The following is a 14,774-nucleotide window of genomic DNA, read 5'->3' on the forward strand; positions in this document are numbered from 1 at the left end:
AGAGAGATGGAAAGACCGAGATATCGATGTGAGAGAAACACATCAATTGGTTGCCTCCTGCATGAGCCCAGACCCGGGCCCAGGCCAGGGAGGAGCCTGCAACCGAGATATGTGCCCTTGCCTGGAATTGAACCTAGGACCCTTTGGTCTGCAGGCCAACTCTATCCACTGAGCCAAACCAGCTAGGGCTAGGGCAGCAATTTTCAACCGCTATGCCACAAGAATTTTTAAAGCATACAATACCTGACTTTTTAGTCAGGGGCATTGACCTCTTTTCCCCTTAGATTGTAAAAAAAAAGAGAGAGAGAGAGAGAGATGGCCAACCCAGCAGTAGTCATCCAGTGTGAAAGAATCAAAATTATACTTTTTTTTGGTGGTCAGATTGGCAAAAAATCTATTTTTTGGTGTGCTGCAGACTTTTAGTAATAAGTTATGTCTGCCATGAGATGAAAAAATTGAAAATCTAGGCACTAGGGAAACTGCCCTTCCTTTTAATCAATGTCCTCTATATCTACAAGTTTCGAGCTTGGAATGGGTTGTGGGATCTTAACTTTCCATTGAGGTAGAAGACGTCTAGTTCACTAATTCTCAGGGGTTTTTTTTTTTCTATTTATATAAAAAACTAATGCGGAGAAACAAGGCCATAGCATTTATATCATCACTAGGGAATTGTGATGCATCAACCACCACCTCAGATCTCTGCACGTCAAAGCACCTTGACCACCACTCGAACTCTGCTGGGTCCTTAATTTGCCAGGAAGGTTTTCAAGTGTTTTTACCCAAGTAATAATCGTGCGTCAAAGGTGAGAGTGCCCATGTCAATAAATGGTCTCCTCTCCACTCTTAAATTCTACCTTCACCTAACACCGAGATCCACTTTTACACATGCTCCCAGGTCGTATAATTCTTTTGCTATGTAGGCATTTCTTCCCAAAGCAGGGTTTGCAGTTCTCTATCCAGGCTATGCTGGTACCTGTCTCTTGGTATCAGCCTGGAGGCAATGAGGAATAATGATGATGATGATGATGATGATGATGATGATTACGTAAGGCATCCCCCTCGGGTGAAACTAATTCTCTCCTGGTAATATGGAGGGGACTGTTTTTGCCATCGGAAAGGGCTCCAGGAAATTGGAGATGGGGTAAGGAGGGAGTCAGTATTCTTAGATTCTCCATTCAGATACCCGAACCCCAAATCCTAAGGTCTTACTCTTTCTGTATCTGGGCTGATTTTTACACCAGACCTGCTGAGCTGCATATTAGTCTTCTTTGCAGCTCTGCCACTCATCATTAGACTGACTCTGGCAGGTTTTCAGTACTCTCCCCGGTGGTGGCAGAAGATAAGGTTCTTTGGCTTTCAGCAAATACCTTAAATTGGAGGATGACTATCATCTATTTTTTTAAAATGACATGTTATTATATTCCATTCAAGTGCTAGTGGGGAAATGAATCTCGGATGGGTCATTGACCAAGAGAGAGAGAAAAAAAGCAGAATTATACCTATCCAGGAAGGTGCACAACGTTTCCTTCCCAATATAGACATTCACACCTATAGCTACACAATATATTTTCTTTGCAAGTATACAGAGATCATAAAAGAAAAAATATACTGGGAAATATAGTCTCAATAAATGTTGAAGAATTAGTATTAGAGCATTCTCTGGCCACAATAAAATTTTGTTAGAAATAAGTATCAGAAATAGAACTAGAATGTTTTAGTTTTTGTAATTAGGAACTAAAAAATAACCACATCAAAGACTATATTGAAAAAGAAATTTGATAATTTTTTAGCTAAATGATGAAAATATGTTATGACTCAAAACCTGCAGAATGCAGCTAAACTAGTACTAGGTGAAATTTTATAAATCAGAATGCCTATATTGGGAAAGTAAAAAAAGCTGAAAATTAATGAGCCTCCTTCCATCTTAAAATGTCAGGAAAATGAGCAGGAAATTAATTTATAATGAAATATAAAGACATTAAGTTTATAAAATAGAAAAATGCATGATAAAAAGGAACAGCAAAGGTTAAAATTTGGCTTTTTGACAAGACTAATAAAGTTGACAACTCCCTAGAAGACTAACAAACCAAAAAAAGATCACACAAAAAGCCAACAGTGGGAATGTGAAAGTGGACAATACTAAGCAGAAAAGCAGAGGGCATTATATGCCAATAAATTCTGTTTGGTTGACATAAATTCCTAGGAAGGAATTACCCACCAGAAAGAAAAGGAAAACTGAATAGTTCTATATTCATTAAAAATAGAATTAAAGTTGAGTTTCCGCCAAAGTTAATAGAAGATATGTTGATGGCAAATAAGCATATGAAAAATATTCAGTATCATTAGTAATTGGAGAATACAAATTAAAATCAACCACAAGTATAGCTAAAAGTTTAAAGACAAAAAAATAACAAATGCTGATGAAGAGCAACAGGAACTCACATACATTGCTAGTGGGAATGCAAAATGGTACACTTTGGAAAATAGTTTGGCAGTTTCTTTTTTCTTTTTTAAGTATATATATATATATAATTTTATTGATTTCAGAGAGAGGAAGGGAGAGGGAGAGAGGGAAACATCAATGATGAGAGAGAATCATTGATCGGCTGCCTCCTGCATGTCCCTTACTGGTGATTGAGCCTGCAACCTGGGCATGTTGCCCTAACCAGGAATCAAACCATGACCTCCTGGTTCATAGGTCAATGCTCAACCATTAGGCCATACCAACCAGACTTGGCAGCTTCTTATAAAGTTAAACATGCACTTATCATACAAACCAGCATTCCTATTTCTACATATTTACCTAAGTAATAAAATTATATGTGTACCATAAGAAAGAAAAACTCAAAAAAAAATGTTTACTGACTGACAGTTTATAAGTCTCTCTTCCTCTTCTGCCTCACATATGGGCAAGCAGACAAGACCTCAGCCCAGGTCCCTCCTTCCTTAGTGGTGATGGGAAATTCAAACCAAGAGGCCTCTGCCCATGCTCAGGAACCCTCACTCTGGCCCCAAACCCCAACCACCATAAAAACCCCAAGCAGTTTCCCTTCCTTAATCTTTCAAGCCATTTTTGTATCTGCTTGGTAGCTATCCTGCTCTCCCTAGACAGCAAGTCTTTTCTTGGTGTTTGGGTGGCATTATCAGACTTGATGTCCAAACCAAACTTGGCAAATATGGTAGCAGGGTGACGACCATATCCACAGAAAGGCTATGCAGGAACATTTATAGAAACTAGGAACAAACCAAATGTTTATCAACTTGTGAGTGGATAAACAAATTGTGGTTTATCTACCCAGTAGAAAACTACTCAGCAATAAAGAGGAAGAAAATCCTGATACATGTGAAAGCACAGGTGAATCTCAAAGGTGTTATGCTAAGTGAAAGAAGCCAAATCACAAAGGCCACATACTGAATGAATCCACTTAAAGGACATTATTGAAAATGCAAAAACTGTAGAAATTGAAATCAAATCAGCAATTTTCTGGGCCTGGGACTAAGGAGAGGAGATTGAATATGAAGGTGTGTAAGAGAATTTTGGGGTTGATGGAAATGACCTATATTTTGTGGAGGTGGCATATGATGTATATCTTTTGTCAAAATCCATTGAACTATACACTTATAAAAAGTTTTGCCTAAAAAAAAAAACTTTAGGCTTGACTGGTGAGTTCTGGTAAATATTTAATGAAAAGATAATTCCAAATCTTATAAAATTTCCAAAGAATAGAAATAAATGAACACTCTCTAACATTTTATAAGGCTAGCATAAATTATTAAAATCTGACAAAGACATTAAAAGAAAATTACAGGCCATTGTCAATTATGAACATAAGTGCAAATATTTAAAAATGTCAGTAAAGCAAAACCAGTAATATAAACAAAAAAGCCGGCAGTACAGCGGTGCTGGTGGGAGCCTCTCCCGCCTGCTCAGCAGTGCTAAGGATGTCTGACTGCAGCTTAGGCCTGCTCCCCGCTGGCAAGTGGACATCCCCCGAGGGCTCCCAGGCTGCCAGTGGGATGTCTGATTGCCAGCTTAGGCCCAATCCCCCGGGGAGTGGGCCTAAGCCAGCAGGTGGTCATCCCCTGAGGGGTCCCAGACTGCAAGAGGCACAGGCCAGGCTGAGGGACATCTCCTCCCCCCACCCGAGTGCACAAATTTTTGTGCACCGGGACTCTACTAGTATATAAAAACCTCCCCTGTCTATGGAATGTTAAGCTGAAACCCAAGACAATCAAAGCCTTCCATATTCAATATACCAGTATTTTCTGGTTGTACCAAAAAAATAAACAACCAGCAAATGATTTCACCTCTTAAAAAAGCATTTACACTTTTAAAAATGGGATGATGTGGAAGTCCCTCCTTCTTAAGAATGTTTCTAGAGCTACCAAAAAACTTACATTTACAAAATAGTTGACAAAAATATTCCTCTGGATTGTATAAGCAGGGAGACAGGGACCACTGATAAGACATGCAATAGGATATTAATCAGACGTGGCTTCCTTTTCTCCTGCTTGATCTGAGGCTGGACTCTCCTCATTAGTTTCTCCATTTTCTGCAGGTAAGTCTTCAGGTTTCTGGTCTGCCACTTCGACCTGCTGACCCTTTGCTTCCCTTTTCCCTTTCGTTTGCACTTTTTTGTCTGCAGATTTATCCTTTCCTGGTGCTTTTTCTGGTGCTTTGTTTTCACTTTTCCAGGAGCAGGTTTGGCTGACGACCTAGACGACTCCTCCATGGCTGCCCTCCTTGGCTGCTCCCGAGGTGGAGCAGACCATCCTTTTGGGCATCACTGTGGTGGGGCTGATGCATGCTGTGTACCTGAGGGCTGTGGCACGCCTAGTGATTTCATGAACCTGGGCTGCCTGGCTGCTACCACTTCTCCCGCCATCCACGCTGCTCAGACCAATGAGGAACTGTTATTTTGAGAAATGTGTCTACATAAAAGTTACCACAAACTATTCTTGCTTGTACAACATTGAAATATTTCCCATTATAATCAGGAATAAAACAACCCAGCATGACGACCATTTGCATATTAGCTCTTTATTATATAGGATAATGAATTCTCAGAGAATCCAAGCAAATAATTCCATTGACCCTTGCAACAAAAAAATTAAGTTACTTAGGAATAAACTTAAGGAGGTGCAAGACCTGTATACGGAAAACTAGAGGACATTGAAAAAAAGAGATCAAGGAAGATATAAACAAGTGGAAGAATACACCGTGTTCATGAATAGGTAGAAATAACAGCATTAAAAGTTCAATACTACTTAAAGCAATCTACAGATTCAGTGCAATCCCTATTAAAATACCAACAGCATATTTCACAGATCTAGAACAAACACTCCAAAAATTTATATGGAAGCAAAAACGACCCCAAATAGCTGCAGCAATCTTGGGAAATAACAACAAAGTTGGAGGAACCACAATACCAGATATTAAGTTATACTACAAAGCCACCATAATCTAAGCATCCTGGTACTGCCACAGATCAGGTATATAGATCAATGAATAGAACAGAGAACCCAGAAATCAACCCAAGCTGTTACGCTCCATTAATATGTGACAATGAAGGTGAGACTATACAATGGAGTCAAGATAATCTCTTCAATAAATGGTGTTGGGAAAACTGGATCTGGTAATAATAAATATGATAAAGGTTTAATATCCAAAATATATAAGGAACTCATACAACTTAACCAAGGGAAGATAAACAGTCCAATTAAAAAATTGACAAAGAACCTGAGTAGACACTTCTCCAACATTTATATATAGACAAGATACATGAAAAAAATGCTCAAAGTCACTGATCATTAGAGAGTTGCAAATGAGGTATCACCTCACATCTGCCAGAATGGCTACCATCAACAAATGAACAAATGACAGGTGCTGACAAGGATGTGGAGAAAGGGAACCCTAGCACACTGCTGGTAGGGATGCAGACTGGTGCAGTCATTATGGAAAACAGTATGGAGTTTCCTCAAAAAAATTTAAAATGAAACTTCCATTTGACCCAGTGATCCCACTTCTAGAATATATCCTAAGAAATCCAAAACACCAATCAGAAAGAATGTATGCACTCCTGTGTTCATAACAGCACAATTGACAATAGCTAAGATTTGGAAACAGCCCATGTGCCTATCAGTAGACAAGTGGATAAAAATGCTGTGGTAAATTTACACCATTGAATATTATGCAGCAGTAAAAAGGAAGGATCTCTTATCCCTCTTATCCTTTGAGACAGCATGGAGGACTTGGAGAGTGATATCCTAAGTAAAATAAGCCAGTCAGAGAAAGACAAGTATCACATGATCTCACTCATATGTGGAATCTAATGAACATAATAAACTGATGAATAAAAGATCCAGAGACATTGAAGAATGGAATAGACTGTGGAATCTCAGAGGAAAGGCGGGGGAGGGTGGGGGGGTGGGAAGTGATCAACCAACAAACTTGTATGCATATATGCATAACCCATGGACGCAGACAATAGTGTGGTGAAGACCTGGGGTAGGGGGTATGAGTGGGCTAGAAGGGGTCAATGGGGAAGGAAGGAGACATATGTAATATTGTCAACAGTAAAGATTTAATGTAAAACAGTAACAAGAAAATAAAATAACATACCTTTAAAAAAAAGTGATACAAGTACCTAGGAATAAATGAAACAAAGTGTGCATACAACCTTTTCAGGTAAAATTATAAATCTTTATTTAGATCTATTAAATAAAACATGTTTCTGGGTCAGAAGACTCATTGTTTTTTTTTTAATATATTTTATTGATTTTTTACAGTGAGGAAGGGAGAGAGATAGAGAGTTAGAAACATCGATGAGAGAGAAACATCGATCAGCTGCCTCCTGCACATCCCCTACTGGGAATGTGCCCGCAACCAAGGTACATGCCCTTGACTGGAATCGAACCTGGGACCTTTCAGTCCGCAGGCCGATGCTCTATCCACTGAGCCAAACCGGTTTTGGCATGAAGAAGACTCATTGTTAAAGATATGTCAATAATTATATATATATATATATGTCAATATTTTATATATATATAATTTAAAGCTATCCCACTTTTTTTCTTGACCTTGACAATATGATTCTAAAACATATGGAAATGCAAAGGGCTAAGAATAGGTAAGGTATAGTCAAATAATGAAATTGAAGCATGATATCAATGCTTACTATAAAGAAAGTTAAGAAAGGGCTATATTGGTGGTGGTATGAGAAAGAGAAAGAGCCTAGAAAACAGACCCATGAATATAAAGACATGATTGAACAAGGAAGCAGCACTGAAGGACAAAGGGAAGAAAGGACTATTGTAAAAAATAAATAGTACTGCAATATTTGAGTATCCATATGAGGAAAATAATGGAATCCTTTCTCAAATTATATGCAATTATTAATTCCATGACCTGTACAAAGTAAACAATAAAACATTTAGAAAAATGAGCATAGAGAAAAATACTGCTTAAATCAGTCATGAAAGAACTGTCCATGAAGGAACATATTTGCAATTTAATTAAAATTTAAAAGTTCTTCACATGAAAAGCAACATTTGAATTTTGAAAAAAATAAAGGTGTGTTAGAAAATATTTGCAAGACATATAAACAAGAAATATTTAAAATGTAGAATATATTTTTTCTAAATTTAAAAATATATTCAAAAGTCTTTTCAATGAGATGCCCCATCTCAGCTCCCACCTGGGCTGATGATCATGTGTTTTCGCCTTTAACAGTCTCTGGTGGCTCTGTTGCTTTCTATCCTGGTGTAATTGGCACAGGTGGTTTGAATGGTAGGGAGGATACAGGGAGACCCAGGAAACCTAGAAATGCACCTGCACAACAACTTGTATGCCATGGTCAGAGTTGAGTCTCATACTAAGCCAGCCTGGAGGTTGATCCCACACATGAATGGGCCAAGAGCAATCATGACCCAATTACAACAGGAGGGCTCACCTAAACCACACAAGGGACATTCCTACAGCATCCAACTTGGGAGGTCAAAGAGACTGTGCCAAAGTGTCCCCCGGGACACTTACTACATAAGGCCATCTCATGAGGACGGGAAGGCAGCTAAAATGGGAGATAAACAACCCCAAATGAAGGGAAAGGAGAAAATCTCCAGAAAAAAAGCTAAATGAAATGGAGGCAAGCAATTTATCAATATAGAGTTCAAAGTAATGGTTATAAAAATGCTTAAGGAATTTAGTGAAAATTACAATGAATTTAGTGGGAACTACAACAATATGAAAAATGAAATAGAAACCACGAGCAAGAATCAATGGAAAATGAAGAATACAATATCTGACATCAGGAATACACTGGAAGGAATTAAAAGTAGATTGAATGTTGCAGAGGATCAAATCAGTGACTTGAAAGACAAAGTAGAAAAAACACCCAATTCAAGCAGCAAACAGGAAAAAAATCATTAAAAGCAGGAGGATAGTTAAAGGGAACTTTGGGACAAAATGAAATGTAACAACCCGCATCATAGGGGTACCATAAGGTGAAGAGAGTGAGCAAGGAATAGAGAACCTATTTAAAGAAATAATAAAAGAAGACTTCCCTAACCTGGTGGAGGAAAAGCTCACAAAAGTTGAGGAAACACAGAGTCCAAATCAAGATGACTCCAAAGAGACACACACCAACACACATAACTAAAATGACAAATGTTAAAGAAAAAAAGATATAAGCTTAAAGGCAGCAAAAGAGAAGAGAAAGTTACCTACAAGGGAGTTCCCTTTAGACTGTCAGCAGACTTCTCAACAGAAACACTTCAGGCCAGAAAGGATTGACATTAAATATTCAAAGTAATGAAAAGCAAGAACCTGAATCCAAGACTACTCTATCCAGCAAGGCCATCATTTAAAACTGAAGGCGAAATAAAGAGCTTCCTAGACAAAAAATAAAATGCTAAAGGAGTACATTACCACCAAACAAGCATTGCAAGAAATGCTAAAGGGACTGATTAAAGAAGAAATCAAGAGAGAGGAACATTGGTATAAAGAAAAAATGGCAATAAATAAGTACCTATCAATAATAACCTTAAATATAAATGGATTAAATTCTCCAATCAAAAGATAGGGTAGTAGAATGGATAAGAAAAGATAACCCAAATATATGCTGTCCACAAGAGACCTATTTTGAAACAAAAGATATATACAGACTGAAAGTGAAGGGCTGAAACACTATATTACATGCAGATGGAAACAAAAAGAATGCTGGGGTAGCAATACTCATAACTGACAAAATAGACTTCAAAAAAAAGACCATAAAAGAGATAAAGAAAGTCACTACATAATACTAAAGGGATTGATACAAGAAAATATAACCCTTGTAAATATCTATACACCCCATATTGGAGCACCTAAAAGTATCCTATATAATAAAACCCTAATATGCAAATTGACCGAATGGTGGAACAGTGGTTGCTATGCTGTGCACTGATCCCAGAGGGCAGACACTCAATGCAGGAGCTGCCCCCTGTGGTCAGTGCACTCCCACAGGGGGAGCGCCACTCAGCCAGAAGCCGGGTTCACAGCTAGCAGGCACAGTGGTGGTGGTGGGAACCTCTCCCGCCTCCACAGAAGCACTAAGGACCCCTCAAGGGTGCAGGCCAGGCCAAGCCCTCCACCCTCCTGCCCCAGTGCACAAATGTCATGCACTGGGCCTCTAGTATATATTTAAAATCTTGGTGGATCATAAGGGATAAGTTGACATTAATACAGTCTTAGTAGGGGACTTTAACATCACACTGACACCACTGGATAGATCTTCCAAACAAAACATTAAGAAGGAAACAGAGACCTTAAGTGACACACTAGATCAGTGATTGGCAAACTCATTAGTCAACAGAGCCAAATATCAACAGTACTTCTTTAAAATAGACTTGCCCAGGCCAAAAACCAAATTCTGCGCATGGGCGTGAAACTAGAAATCAACTACAATAAAAACACTAAAAAACATTCAAATACAAGGAGGCTAAGTAGCATGTTATTAAACAATGAATGGGTTACCACTGAGATCAAGGAAGAAATAAAAAATTTCCTGGAAATAAATGAAAATGAACACACAACTCATAATCTATGTGACACAGTGAAAGCAGTTCTGAGAGGGAAGTTTATAGCATTACAGGCCTACCTCAGAAACAACAAAAAGTTCAAATAAATAATCTAGAGTCTCATGTGTGGTGGTCTGGGCTGTCGCTGCCGCGATGGGCAAAACTACCAACTTTTGGGGTCTGGGAACCTGGCCAATCTGGTGGGGAGCTTCAATCGCTGGAAGAAGAAACAGTCACAAGCAGAGTAAAAAAAAGCAGTTGAGGAAGCAGCTGAGAAAGTCCGAGTGGCAGGTCGAGCGCAAGATTATCAGCCATCTTATGCTGAGCTATGGGAAGATAAATGTAAATGAAATTACAAGATTTTCAGATCTCCCCTTGTCTAAAAAAAACATTTAAAGGTTTGCAAGAAACCCAGTACCATTTGGTAACTGAGATACAGACGTAGACCATCGGGGTTGGCTTTGCAAGGTAAAGATGTCCTCGGAGATGCCAAAACTGGATCTGGCAAGACTTTGGCTTTTCTTGTTCCAGTGCTGGAAGCCTTATATGGTCTACAGTGGACCTCACAGATGGCCAGGGGGTTCAGATTATATCACCGATGAGAGAGATGGCTTATTAGACCTTTGAGGTTCTCTGAAAAGTAGGAAAGAATCATGACTTTTCTGCTGGTCTCATCATTGGTGGGAAGGATCTGCAACATGAAGCTGAGAGGATCAATAACATAAATATACTGGTTTGCACACCAGATTGGCTTCTTCAACACATGGATGAAAGAATGTTTTCATACTGCTAATCTCCAAATGTTAGTTCTTGATGAAGCAGATAGAATCTTGGATATGGGCTTTGCTGATACCATGAATGCTATTATTGAGAATGTTCCCAAGAAACGTCAGACCTTGCTTTTCTCAGCAACACAAACCAAATCTGTAAAGGACCTTGCACATTTAATTTTGAAAAACCCTGAATATGTCTGGGTTCATGAGAAAGCAAACTACAGCACCCCTACCACTTTGGTGTTGCTTCACCTTAAAGAAATCAGCACCAAGTTCATCTTCTTCCTCCTCATTGTCATCATCTCTGTCCAAGAACTGCATGTGAGCTTCGTTCTGCTTCTGTGACTCATCAGTGCTAAGTCCAGAATGAGGCTGATACCCGTTTGCTTTCCCCAAACTACATAGTTTGTTAGTTGCAGCCCAAAATAAGTGTACTCTATGCACTCTTGAGAAGCAACCTGAAGAAGAAAAGTATTTTTCTCCAGTTGTAAAGAGGTTCAGTATCTATAGCGAGTGTCTTGCCGGCTATGTTCTGGTGTTTCTATCCTTGCTCTGCATGGTCGACAGCAGCAGATGAGAAGAATGGAAATCTATAATGAATTTGTTCACAAGAGAGCTGCAGTACTCTTTGCTACTGATGTTGCAGCCAAGGGACTGGACTTCTCAGCTGTGAATTGGGTTCTTCAGTTTGATTGTCCTGAAGATGCCAACACATGTATTCACCATGCAGGTAGAAATGCCAGGTATAAAGAGGATGGGGAAGCTTTACAGATTTTGCTGCCCTCAGAAGAGAAAGGGATGGTGCAGCAGCTCCTCCAGAGGAAAGTGCCTGTGAAGGAAATCAGAATCAATCAGAAAAACTTATGTCCAGAAAAAAATGGAATCATTTTTAGCTCAAGATCAAGATTTAAAAGAAAGAGCTCAAAGGTGTTTTGTTTCCTATATGCGTTCTGAATATCTGATGAGGGATAAAGAAATATTTGATGTGAGCAAGTTACCTATACCTGAATATGCCCTGTCTCTTGGTCTTGCTGTGGCACCATGGGTAAGATTTCTTCAGAAAATGCAAAAACAACCAACCAAAGAATTGATAGTGAGCCAAGATAAAAAAAAGTAAGTGAGCCAAGGGCCCCCTCCCTCACCAATGATGAAGTGGAAGAATTTAGAGCCTACTTCAGTGAGAAAATGTCCATCCTTCAGAAAAGTGGGAAAAGACCAGAAGGGACAGAAGATGGACTGACTAATGGCATTAGTGATGAAGAGGAAGAAGAAAAGGAAGGTGAAGAAGAAGTGGAAGAGAAACTGGGAAAAGCAAACGGGTATCAGCCTCATTCTGGCCTTAGCACTGATCAGTCACAGAAGCAGAACGAGCTCGCATGCAGTTCTTGGACAGCGATGATGATAATGAGGAGGAAGAAGATGAACTTGGTGCTGATTTCTTTAAGGTGAAGCAACACAATGTGTTTGGGTTGGACCTTAAAGAGAACAAAGCATTACAGAAGAAAGAATATTCTAAATCCAGTGTCAAGAAAAAAGTGAGCAAAGTCGCAGAAGCAAAAAAAGTAATAAAGAAAAATTTTAAAGTGAATCAGAAAATAACGTTTACTGATGAAGGGGAGTTGGTTCAGCAGTCACCATAGATTCAGAAATCTGTCACAAAGGATACTGAGGAAGAGGATGACACTGGAGGTATCAATTTGGATAAAGCAAAGGAAAGGCTTCAAGAAGAGGACAAATTTGACAAAGAGGAATATAGAAAGAAAATTAAGGCAAAGAATCAGGAGAAAAGATTGAAAGAAAGGGAAGCCAGAAGAGAGGCCAATAAGAGGCAAGCAAAGGCCAAAGATGAAGAAGCCTTTCTGGATTGGAGTGATGATGACGATGATGGATTTGATCCAAACACACTTCCAGATCCAGATAAGTACAGAAGCTCTGAAGAATCAGATAGCAAAGAAATGGAAAATAATATTAGTGATACCAAGAAGAAGCAGGGGACAAGGAAAAGGAACAGCAGTGAAGTGGAAAACACGGGACTCACAAGTCATAGGAGAAAGAAGGCCAAGTGTGAAGTCTTAGAGCCGTTGGATACGGGCCTGTCTTTGGCAGAGGATGAAGAACTGGTGTTACATCTGCTCAAAAGTCAAAGCTAAATATTTCCTGCTCTGTCTTCTCCTTAAAACCTCTGGTCATTGTTATGTGGACAAGAAGTTGAAAAGCTGTCGGCTTTGGGGAAGTTAGATAATGTGAGTCCTAGGCCCAAAGGACGCATTCCAGGCAGAAGTGAAAGTATCTAAGTACCTTTCACAGCAAACTCAGAGTGAGGGGGTGGGTCCTGAATGTCTTGATCCCTTTTCCAGCATGTGCTCTGGTAGATTGTCCTCTTGGGCTTTATCCTGTGACATCTTGTCACTGGAAATGCTTGCTTTGTTTAAATAGCAAGATCTGGAGACACTGTTTCATTGTTAAGATTTTCTTCTTATCTTACAAAAGTGTCTGTGCTGTTCCATAAAATTGCTCGCATTTTTGATTATTTAATATCTTTAAAGAGACAGAATACTATGGACCAGCCCTAAAAAAGACTGAGTATTTTTGAATTGAGATGATTAATAATAAATACATTTCCTATAAAAATAATGTAACTCTACAACTTAAAGAATAAGAAAGAAAACCACAAGAAAAGCTTAGAGTAAGTAGAAAGAAGGAAACAATAAAGTTCAGAGTGGAAACAAATGACATAGAAACTGAAAAACAGTACAAAAGATTAATGAAACCAAAAGCTGTTTCTTTGAAAAGGTAAACAAAATTGATGAACCTTTAGCCAGACTCTCAAGAAACAAAGAGGACCCAAATAAAATCAGAAATGAAAGTGGCAACATAATGACTGACATCACAGAAATACAAAGGATTGTAAGAAAATACTATGAACAACTATCTGCCAACAAATTGGACAACCTGGGCAAAATGGACAATTTCCTAGAAACATACAATCTTCTAAAACAATCAGGAAGAATCAGAAAGCCTGAATAGGCCGATAACACACACACACACACACACACACACACACACACACACACACTACTCGCAGCAAACAAACATCCTGGATTCGATGGCTTCACAGGTAAATTTTGCCATACCTGCACAGGAGAATTAACATCTATTGTCCTCAAAGTATTCCAAGAAACTCAAGAGCAGGAGACTTCCAAGCTCTTTGTATGAAACCAGCATTATCCTAATTCCAAAACCAGATAGAGACACTACAAAGAAAGAAAAATATAGGCCAATATTCCTCATGAAAATAGATGCTAAAATCGTCAAGGAAATATTAGTAAATCGGATCCAGCAATACATTAAAAAATTGGATTTATTCCATAGATACAAGGTGATACAATATTCACAAATCAATAAACATGTTACATCATAGAAAATGAAGGACAAAAATCACATGATCATATCAATAATTGCATAAAAGCATTCAACAAAATCCAGCACCCATTTAGGATAAAGTTAACAGAGTGGGAGTGGAGGGGTCATACTTCAAAATAATAAAGGCCACATTTGATAAACCTACAGCCAACATAGTACTCAATAGGCATAAACTAAAAGTATTTTCCTTAAGATCAGGAACAAAACAGGGATGTCCACTTTCGCCACTCTTATTCAACATAGCACTCTAGCCCTAGCCACAGCAATCAGATAAGAAGAGGAAATAAAAGGCATCCAAGTTGGAAAGGAAGAAGCAAAACTGTCATTATTTTCAGATGACATGATAGGGTAGATAGAAAACCCTAAAGATCCCACCAAAAAAACTGTTAAATGTAACAAATGAATTTGACAAAATAGCAGGATGCAAAATTAGCATCCAGAAATAAATAGTATTTTTGTTTTCTTTAAAAAAATTTAATCCTTACCTCGATACATGCTTAAATATAGAAAAGGAGATAGGGA

The 14,774-nt window shown here is 38.6% G+C and overlaps 2 pseudogenes across 1 annotated transcript; one reads left to right on the plus strand and one right to left on the minus strand.

Annotated features, from left to right (window-relative positions):
- Positions 1-4,125: 4,125 nt before the first annotated feature.
- LOC107183825 lies at positions 4,126-5,009 on the minus strand (annotated as a pseudogene). The gene has a single exon (XR_001514624.1). The product of XR_001514624.1 is annotated as a non-histone chromosomal protein HMG-14 pseudogene (transcript).
- Positions 5,010-10,178: 5,169 nt separating this feature from the next.
- LOC102752691 lies at positions 10,179-13,118 on the plus strand (annotated as a pseudogene).
- The last annotated feature ends 1,656 nt before the right edge of the window (positions 13,119-14,774 follow it).

This window comes from Myotis davidii, unplaced genomic scaffold, assembly GCF_000327345.1.
Source record: "Myotis davidii unplaced genomic scaffold, ASM32734v1 scaffold2043, whole genome shotgun sequence".
NCBI lineage: Eukaryota > Metazoa > Chordata > Mammalia > Chiroptera > Vespertilionidae > Myotis > Myotis davidii.